Here is a 10,777-nt window from a genome sequence, read left to right as displayed (position 1 = left end):
TTAACCTTATCGAGATCAAGAAATAGAGTATGGCCGGTACCCCTGAAACCTCTAGACATATAAGACATAAAAAATATTAAAGTACAAGAATAACACCTTTTGTTGTAGAACGATTAGGAAAAAAGGTTAACATTTAAATCACCCATAATCCCGCATGAAAAAATAAGTTGACATTTAGGTTTACAGCCTTCCAATATCTTTTGAATACCTATTCTGTGTGTGTGTGTGTGTGTGTGTGTGTGTGTGTGTGTGTGTGTGTGTTTACAAAAAAGGGATTCTATTATATGTATTTTATATAACCATTTCTCATTTAACATGTAATGAACATCTTTCCGTGCCATTAAATATTTTGTTCTACGGTATCTTTAACAGCTATATAGCCACTCCAATATATGGATGAATTAGTTTTTTTTAAACCCCTACTGTTAGATGTTTAGCTGTTTCAAAATTTTGTAATTTAGACAATTTCCATATTAGAAACACCCTTTTAACTGCATCGTTGCATTAATTCATAATTATTTCCTTAGGATAATTTCCTTCAAGTGGAATTATTGAGTCGAAGAATACACAGTAGAACACAGATCAGAACATTTCACTCATCACTCGTCAATCTTTTGTTTTTGAACAAGGTGCAGACTTCTTAACATGACTTTTAAAGCCTAAAGCGGTTGCCTGTTTGCCAAACTCATTTTGGGTTCACGTGCGCACAACTTCTCTCACTTACATTTCACTTGCTACTCAGTCTGCTTGGAGCTTTCATCTAGTCCATTCTCACCTAACTACATCCTTGCTGTCCTTCAAGCCCCATTTACAGGACATTTCACTCTTTCTTGACTTTCTGGGCTAGGTTAAATTTCCCTTGCTGTTACTCTTTTAGCACCTCATATTTCACCCTTCCAGAAATACATTCTCCGCATTTAGCTCCTCTGAGGGCAGGCACTCTGTCCACCCTACATCAGGCAACCTAGCCCAGGGCTTGACACATTCCTTGAGAGTGGAATGAATTGACTAGGCACACAAGTAAGGCTTTTGATACACTTTGAAAAACCATGCCACCAGAAAATTATATTTGCTGAAATTTAATTTCATGCCCACCAGCAAACTGTATGTAGGGTCATTCTTAGGGCTGCCTCCCATTTATTATATAATTTGCATCATGATTTTCTAGATACAGAACAGCTGACTACATATTCTTATGACTGCACAGGATACCTTCCTTGAGTTCTTTTGTCCCTTTCTATCCTTGTAGGTATGCCTGGAGAGGACTTAAAAAAAAAAAATCATGGTCCCTTCTCTCCTTCTCCAGGTGCTTTCTTGTCCAACCCCAGTTCTAAATCCACTCCCAGCCTCCATCTTGCTGCACACATTCCTGAACCTTACTTTCTTCTTTGCATTTCTGTGATGGGTTTGCCACATTGACCTTGGAGAGTCCATTGCCTACTCCTTCACTGGGTGCATTGTTGTCCATATCTTCCACAGGCAGGGGAGAGAGGGAGTAAGGGGCATTGCCAGCAGGTTGGTTGGGCGTGGAGGGAGTATAGGAAGGAAGTGGGGACAGAGGGTGTGAGTCGTCTACAGGTATCTCTGATGCGCTTGGAATTCACTGCCCAGTACCTGGGCCAAATAGAGAAATCTCAGTTCTGGTGGGTAGACATGCCCCCTCCCTGAGAGGCCCGGTAACTGGTCTATCTTCAAAGGTTGTCCTACCAGCCTCACCGGACTAGAACCAGCAAAGAACTACATCAGGGCCACTAAAGGACAACACAGGAGGGCAAATGGCAGCACCACTGAAACTGTGAAATCACATGCTGGACACTTGAATTAATTAGACATGGACCTTATTCTGTACAATATCCTGGTCTGACAAAATCTCCATGTGGTGGACATTCCAGAGTAGACGTAGAGGCCTCTCAGTCAGACAGGTTTTTGGTGATTGTGGCTGCTTTGCAATCCCAGCTTGCCTGCCTTAACAAGGAGCCATTACCTGCCTCAAATCCGGACTCTTCCACTTGCTAGTTGTATAACCTTGAGCAAGTTACTTAACCATCTCTGTGCCTCTGTTTCCTCAACCGTCAAGCACAAATAATAGCGGTACCCCATGGGGATTATATGAAAATGAAATGAATTACTATTTCCAATGCCCTTAGTACAGGGCTTGGCTCATTGTAAGGACTCAGTAAGTGTAAGCTACTTTTATTAGCTCATCCAGTGCCTGCCCTAAAAGTCTTTTATTTTCTTCTCCATTAAACTTCTACTTTTTTAAAGGTATAACTTACATGAAGTATATAAATATTAAGTGTAAAGCCTGATGAGTTTTCTCCCCATTTTTTCAAAGATCCACCATCATACATGGTTGTCCCAACATCGCTCTTCCTTACCACAAATACCCAGCTCTTAACCTAAGGAATCTGTTTTGAGGAATTTCAATGTTTCATGCCCTATCCCTGGGCACCAGCAGGAGGCAGTGTGGTATAGGGGAAAAACCATGGTCCGCTTGTTGAAGATCAAAAGGCTTATCCTGGCCTAACAACTTCCCGGCTTAGGTAAGAACTTAACCTTTAGGAGTTTTCCCCATCTGCTAAATGGGAAAGACTATGAAATGGACAAATTATGATGAAATGAAATAAGACCTGTAAACAAAGCCTGACACATGCAATTGAATTGGCAAGTTTTCAAAAAATAATAATACCCAGTATCAGGGAGAGTGCTGTGAAACAGGCACTTTCAGCCTGTGCTAGTGAGAGTATAAATCTGTATAACATTTCCAGAGAGCAACTCAGAAACAAAACAAAAGAAATAGCAAGACATAAAAATTCCATTTTTAAGATATTTGTCCTATGGAAATAATCATAAATGAGCATCAAGATTTAAGTACAAGGATTTTTATCACAGCGTTACTTATAAAATACAAAAAGTTAGAATGGAAAAGATCTGACAATGAAATTATTAAATAAGCCATGGTGTATTCACAGTAAGGAATTGTATTTTGTGATAAAAATTATGCCCTCATAAAAATAAACAAACAAGTACATAATTACATATCCAAAGATTATTTAATGCTCAAGATATAATTAGGTAAGAAAAAGGACAGAAACATATAATGTGACCACAAATTTATGGAAATAATAATCATAAAAATATTTTGAACACTTACTTTTTATCACTATGCTAGGGTGCTTTACATTTGTTTTTGTTTTTCCCCTTTTTTCACCTCCCCCAACTCCGGTTCAAGCCGTTGTTTCTCAGTCTAGTTGTGTAGGACACAGCTCCCTGGCCCTGCTGGTATTATGAGCCTTGTGGGCTGGGCTTCTCACCCCCCCACCCCCCCACCCCCCCCACCCTGCAGTCCGTCGCCAGTCATCGGTTGGCTGCTCACAGCAGTACCTTTGTTATTTCATTTAATCTTCACTAAAATCCTACAAAAGAGGTTTTATTGTCCCAATTTCACAGATGAATAACCTGAGGGTCCAGGAGGTTAAGTGACTTGCCCAAGACGTCACGATAAATACATGTCTGAATCAGAGTTTAGATCCAGATGTGTTTGATATTAACCTAGATAGAATGACAAGAGATTTAAAATTTTTCTTCCTTAGACTTTTCTATGTTTTTCTAATTTTCTGTAATAAGTAGTGGGAAAAGTCTCCAATAAATGTTATCCTTTTTGAAGCTTTAGCATGATATCTGACTCATAGAAGAGACTAGAGATCACCAGAGTCTAACAACTTCCTGTCTAGGACGGAGCATTTCCTGTCATATGTTACATGAATTAACTTACATGGTGCACCAACTAACATTTTAAAAATATTAATAACAACCAACTTTTAAAGACATGCATTTGAAATATGTATATATCAATCAAGCCTGTTATTACTTGGATGTTATTGCTCAGGACAAAGCTTAAGTAAGTACTTAGGTTAAAAAAGAGTTACATAAAGAAAAGTGTGATGTAAGCATAGGTGGCCTGTAAATATACCAAAAATCGTGAAGGTGACATGTGAGTGCTGGAAGTCGAGGAAACACTGTTCTGGCACCTTTGGGAGGAAGAAGGACTGGAGGTTCCCCAGGTTTTTGATTCAGCACAGGAACATTTGTGTCTCACACACACCTTAGCTGGTACCTCTCAAATCCCCCAAGTGAAAATTCTCTGTGATCAGCAGCGACAGTTACAGAAATTCTATAGAGGAGGGCTTTGAGGTGGGAGCAGGAGACAATCTGATGGGAAGGTTAAGCGAGGGCATTGTCTTGAAGCGAAGTGCACCAAGTGTTGGATGTTAGCTTGAGAAAACGTCAGTTGTCTGTAGCGAAGAGTGGAGGAAGGGACTGTGGGAAATAATGGGAGACTTAAACTCCAAAGCTTTGGCTTTACTTCTCCAAAGCTGGTTCTTACCTATGCTGGTCAGAGACTCAAAAATGGTCTTGTCCTTCATGAGCATTTTGCTCTACCTTTGTTGAGGTGCTACTTGATGAGTCAAAGCTCTGTAGGTTCTAGAAGCACAAATATATTATAGATAAAACACTAATATTGCCTTCAAGGAGTTTAAGGTCTAGATGGAGGACCAACATGTAAAAATAATGACACTATATTTTGATTTTGAGCTATGGTTGTGTATTACTTCTATTGCCCTTCTCCCCGGCTTTCAAATAAATACTCCTAAGATAGTCTTTCCAAGCCAAAGTGATAAGGAATACATTAGGATTGTATGGGACAGTTAAAAGAATCTAGGCTAGGAGTCAGACATATCTGCGTTGGAATTCCATATCCACAGCACTCTAAACTGGACGTCTTCAAACTGAAATTACACATATCCCTGGACATGAAGCCTTTTTAAGGAGGAATCAAGCTTCATGTGGTATCTTTCTCAAAATGAATCTGCCTGGGAACATGCCAATGTCAGAGATCCTGCCAGTTTCCCTAGCGCAGTTATCTGTCTCCCACTTTGCAAAAGATAAGGCAGACCATCTGAGTCTTACTGTGGTGTGTATTATGACGGGAGACACTGAGTTGGATGCAAATAAAGGCATAATCCAAAAGACTAATATCCCATTAACTACTCCTTCATTCATTTCAGTAAGTGGCGAATTTCAAAGGAAATAATTTTAAGCTACTTTGATTGATATTATTCGTACCGTGTTTCCCCGAAAATAAGACCTAGCTGGACCATCAACTCTAATGCATCTTTTGGAGCAAAAATTAATATAAGACCCGGTATTATATTATATTATACCCGGTTTTATATTAAAGTAAGACCGGATCTTATATTAATTTTTGCTCCAAAAGATGCATTAGAGCTGATGGTGCGGCTAGGTCTTATTTTTGGGGAAACATGGTATATAACTAACAATTATAATGCTAACTTAAGCCCAAAGAAAATTGTTGATGTTTACAGCCTTATGGTCATAGTATGTATTTTAAGATTTTAAAAGTCATATATTGTTGCAAAATAATAGGGTGATGAAGAATATATTTCACCACATAAAATATTTCAAATGTAAAAATATATTATGTTAGAGTGGTATTTGGTAGGAGACATGGATTTCAAGGAGAAAAAGAATGACTTAAAATGTGTAAGTGTTCAAGAAGGGCTTGTCCATACCTTTTTATTTTTAAATGGATAATAGTAGATATCAAATCATTATGGTATTTATATTTCATTAGATTTATTTAGGACAGTTATATAACAGTTTATTTTTTTAATGTAATGTGCCAGAAATGACATCTTTTACATCTAGTTAAATTCATGACAAATCACCCCAGAAGGTTCTCTTATGCCATTTTCAAATCAATCACCGTCTCCCAACTACTGTTCGGGTTTTGAACATCTTAGTTTTGTCTGTTCTTGAATTTCATATAAACAGAATTATATAGTAGGTACTTTTTGTGTCTGATTTATTTGCATAACAAAGGTTTTGAGATTCATTCATGTCATCCCTTTTTATTGCTGAGTAGAGTTAGAGTGTATAAAAATCCACAATTTATTTATCCGTTCTCCATTGATATTTGGGCTGTTTCCAGTTTGGGGCAATTACAAATAAGGCTGCTATGAGCATTCTTGTTCAAGTGAAAAAAAAAGTGAATACAGCCACCCCCCACCTTATCTGTGGTTTTGCTTTTTGGGGTTTCAGTTAACCGCAGTCCAAAAATAGTAAATGGAAATTACATAAATAAACAAATCATAAGTTTTAAATTGCACGCCATTCTGAATAGTGCCATGAAATCTTGAGCCGTCCTGCTCCATCCCGCCTGGGATCTGAATCATTCCTTTGTCCAGCGTCTCCACACTGTATCCACTACCCACCCATTAGTCACTTAGTCAGTAGCCATCTTGATTATCAGATCTACTGTTGTGGTATCACAGTGCTTGTGTTCAAATAACCCTTATTTTACTTAATATGGCCCAAAAGCACAAGAGTAATGTTGCTGGCAATTCGGATGTGCCAAAGAGAAGCTATAAAGTGCTTCCTTTAAGTGAAAAGGTGAGTATAAGTACAATAAGATATTTTGAGAGAGAGAGAGCCCACATTCACATAACTTTTATTATAGTATATTGTTATAATTATTCTATTTTTATTATTGTTAATATCTTACTGTGTCTAATTTATAAATTAAACTTTATCATAGGTAGGTACATATAGAAAACATAGTATATATATTTGATCTGTTGGCTGTCATGGGTTTGGTATTATCCGCGGTTTCAGGCCTCCACTGGTAATCTTAGAACGTAACCGCTGCAGATAAGGAAGGACTACTATAAGGTGAAAACTTTTAGATGTCAACTTTAAAATGTACAAGGGAATACACATTATTAGGCGGTAGTTTCTTTTCTTTTCCTTTTTATTGTGAAATATAACACACGTACAAAAGAATGCCAAACTGTTTTCCAAAGTATTTGTACCATTTAACACTGCTGCTTTAGCCTAATATTGCAACAATCTGATGAGCCTATGGTTATTTATATTTGTTGCAAATATCTTCTCTCACTCTCTGGTTTATCTATTATACTCTTTATGGAGTATATTTATGAACCAAAGTGTGCAACTTTAGAATAATTGAGTCTATCATTCTTTTCCTTTATTGTGAGTGGTGTTAAAGGCTTGTCTAATAAGTCCTTTCCTATTCATAAGCCCTGAAGATATCTTCATATATTATTTCCTAAAAAGCTGTAGAGTTTTGCCTGTGTGTGTGTGTGTGTGTGTGTGTGCGCGCGCGCGTGCGTGTATTTTACATTTAACTCTTTTATTCATCTGAATTTGATGTTTATATATGGCATGAAGTAGGGTCCAATTTCATTTTTTCCCCATATGGGTATCCAGTTATCACAGCACCATTTATTAGAAAGATTGTCTTCCACTCTCTCGTTATAAATTATGTGGCCATAGACGTGTGTGTCTGTTTCTAGGTATACACAATTTTTCAAAATTATTTTGTTGGAATGTGTAACTCCACTAAACAAATTGTGTGGTCTTTATCTAGTTATTTAACTTCTCTGAGTTCCCTGCATTGTTGGGAGAATAAAATGGGGTCATGCAGTAAAGCGGCTAGGGGCTCTGACATAATAAGCCTCAGGGAGCAGCAGTAGTTTTTTTGTGTGTGTGTTCTGTTTTTTCTGTTGTTATATTTCAAGTGCTGTGGAATACATGGAAACACCACCTGCTTTGGGGGTGGAACTGCCAGAGGATGTGACATCTGGGTGGGTCATGAATGACGGGAGAAATCTGTCATCTGTTTTTACAATTGGGATCTGTTGGCTGTCCATGGCGCATTTCCCATGTGGGTTTCATTTACATCATATTTTACCTGGATTACTAAGGTCCACAAGGAAAGGACTGTGCTGTGCCCCACATGTTGGCTTGTGGCGACCCCCAGTAGCAGTTGCTTAAGAAGACCTAGAATTGTGCTGGCTCCTTGTTTGTTGGACACATATATACGTCATGGAGGGCAGGGCTGGGTCTTTTTAAAATTCCTGCCACTGTAGTGCTGCAGGATTCCTGAGTTACACCCACACTTGGCTCCCTCCTCAAACCCCAGCTACCGGCCAACGTGCGCACACCAACAAACTCACCCACTCGCCCCCAGCACCATACCATCCACAGGAGTGGTGCAATCCATACCTCACCTTCTGTACAATCTTGCCTCTGGGGGAGAGAGCACGCATAGTAGGCACTTGATAAGCATCGGGTGAATAACAAATGAGTGACCACATCAAGGTTAGGATTTAGGAGCACATTCCCATTTGCTGCAGTGTAGCAAGAAATAGGTAGATTAAGTGGCCATATCCAGACCGGAGAGTGAATGGGAATCGCAGGGGTGGGCATGCAGATTCCCCCTCCCTCCCATTGAATTAGAACAGAGAAGAGATGTGCAGAGAGGAGCTATTTTAAATGAACCCTCTGCGAGATTCTGGTTTTGATGCCCAGTCAGCTATGGGAACAATAAAATTGAAAAAAACAACAGCACCTGGGTCCATTCTTCTTCAAAAGCACCAATTTGGCAGAACTTAATCAAAACAAAATTCACATGCCTTTGAACCTACACGTCTTCCTAGACTTTATCCTATGTCCCAAAATATAGGCACAAAGATATTCAAGGCAGCGTTTCTGAAACAGAGAAATATTTGAAACTAGGAAAATGTCCGTTCATTCAGTAAACGTTTTATTAAGCATGACAGGCATAGCTCAGAGACATTGCGGGTTTGGTTTCAGACCACTGCAAATAAAGTGAGTATCGCAATGAAGAGAGTCGTAATCCTTTTGCTTATGGAGGGTCTTGCCTTCAGTTTGTAAGAAATACAGCATCTGTGAAGAGCAATAAAGGGAAGTGCCATAGAACAAGTTATGCCTGTATTCTTATTACCAGACACAGCAGGGAGTACCAACAACAAAATAATAAATTAAGTCCCTACTCTTCTATAGATTTACATTTCAGTCCCTCAAAGGAGGACTGGATGAATAATTTATGATACACCCAAGCAATGCAATATTATCCGTCACATCAAAAGGGACAAGATTTGTAAATACAGACTGCTTTGAAAAGATGTTCAAGACATATTTCTAAAAAAAAAAAAGAAAGCTTTTGAATGTATTACCTATTCAAAATCAATAAGAAAAAAGAGAAATAAAGAAAAAAGAAAAAAAGTTACAAAACAATGCATATAGAATTGTCCTATTTGTGTATAAAAAATATATACACATAGACATACATATGTACATAAGTAGAAAAAACTGGAAGAATGTTCAAAAATTTAACAACAGTCATCACTGGGAAGTATGATTTAAAGGGGAAAAATTATGCTTTTCTCTTTATTCCCTTTTATGCTGTTTAAACTTTTTAACCTAAGAAAACATTACTTTTATAATTGTTTTGACCGTTAAAAAAAGTTCCATAGAACCTTGAGAGCCTGTGAGATTCTAAATTTCCAGCAGGGGGCAGCAGTGATTCTCAAATATTTCTGACGTCAACAAAGCTGAGGCTTCGTGTCCACAGGTTGCCAATTCCAGGCCCAAACACTGTACTTGGATCACCAGATTACAAAGGAAACAAAAAGCAATACCACAGAAAGCTTAAAATGCTGTAGGAATTGTTGTGACAAAACATTTCCTGTAAGCTCTTTCTTTATTAATATCTCTACATGAGTCTAAACTGCCTTTTACTTCTCTGGAGCTCAGTTTTCTTATTCATTAAAATCAGACTTTTTGATCAGAAATCTTAAAAGGTCTTTTTCCAGCTCTAAAATTCTATGGCTTTAAGAATCTAAGTCAGCATCAGGAAGAAACAAGCCCCAGTGCCCTCTGAAATTAATTGGCTTATCAAAGAATCTGCTTTACAACCCTTAGCTGATCAGGATGAATTATTACCCATTTATCTTTAGTGTAGATCAAAGAATACTTTTTGGGGGGAGGAGAGAAGGATGTTGGTATTTATTCAATTTGCTGATGGAGAAAAAGGAGAACTCTCCCACTCTATAAATTTTTAGCATGTGTGTAAATATCGTAGGTCTGGTGTTTAGAAATTACACACAGGCTTACGAAAGAATCTTTACTGGGTTGGCCAAATTAAACAGCAGGCAGTTGTAGAGAAATAAACACAAGTTAACATTTAACCACAAGTCCCCGTTTTGCTGCTTGGTCTTTCTGAATAGGAGGGGCCTAAGCGGGTCAGCAGGCTTCTGGCTACTCCAGTGAGGGAGACCCTGGGCTCCTCTGAGAACTCACCCACCTGCCGCTTTTATAAAGTATGTATTTAATGTATATATGTAAGCATTTAATATTTATATATTTAAGCGTCTGAATCATAAACTATTCCATCTACTTCATGCCCCAACAGCAGTTCTCTTTTCACGGATAACCCTTTATACATTGTGAAATTCATTTTTTTCTTGTAACATTGGTACAAGCTTACACAGCTAATAAGTGGTTGAAGCAGGATTCAAACCTATGACTGGCTCCAAGACCCTCACCCTTGACCATGGCACAGTGTAAAATGAGAGGACTCACTTCATCTACTTGTTATTTGGAAGAGGTTGAATATCTGCAAGGATAGTTGGGTATAAATGTATGAAGTGAATGATTGCTGTGTCACAAAGCTCCGTCTAGCTCCCATGTATTAAGCACTCACTATGTTGTAGTCTCTGTCAGGTGCTGGCGTAAGGGGGTCAAAAGATGAAATAGACTTGATCTTCACACTTTAAGAAACTTCTAGGTTTTGGAGGAGTGAGGAGCCAACAAGTCAGCAAACATAACATGTGAAAAATAATAGGCAAACACAAATAAAGAAGAAGAA

The 10,777-nt window shown here is 38.3% G+C and overlaps 1 protein-coding gene across 1 annotated transcript in view; it reads left to right on the top strand.

Annotated features, from left to right (window-relative positions):
• NIP7 (nucleolar pre-rRNA processing protein NIP7) overlaps nucleotides 1–10,777 on the top strand; it is a 60,809-nt gene that overhangs the window by 32,691 nt on the left and 17,341 nt on the right. The window lies entirely within an intron of this gene.

The sequence above is a fragment of the Rhinolophus sinicus genome, linkage group LG11 (assembly GCF_036562045.2).
Source record: "Rhinolophus sinicus isolate RSC01 linkage group LG11, ASM3656204v1, whole genome shotgun sequence".
Lineage (NCBI taxonomy): Eukaryota > Metazoa > Chordata > Mammalia > Chiroptera > Rhinolophidae > Rhinolophus > Rhinolophus sinicus.
This window is presented reverse-complemented; position numbering and strand designations above follow the sequence as displayed.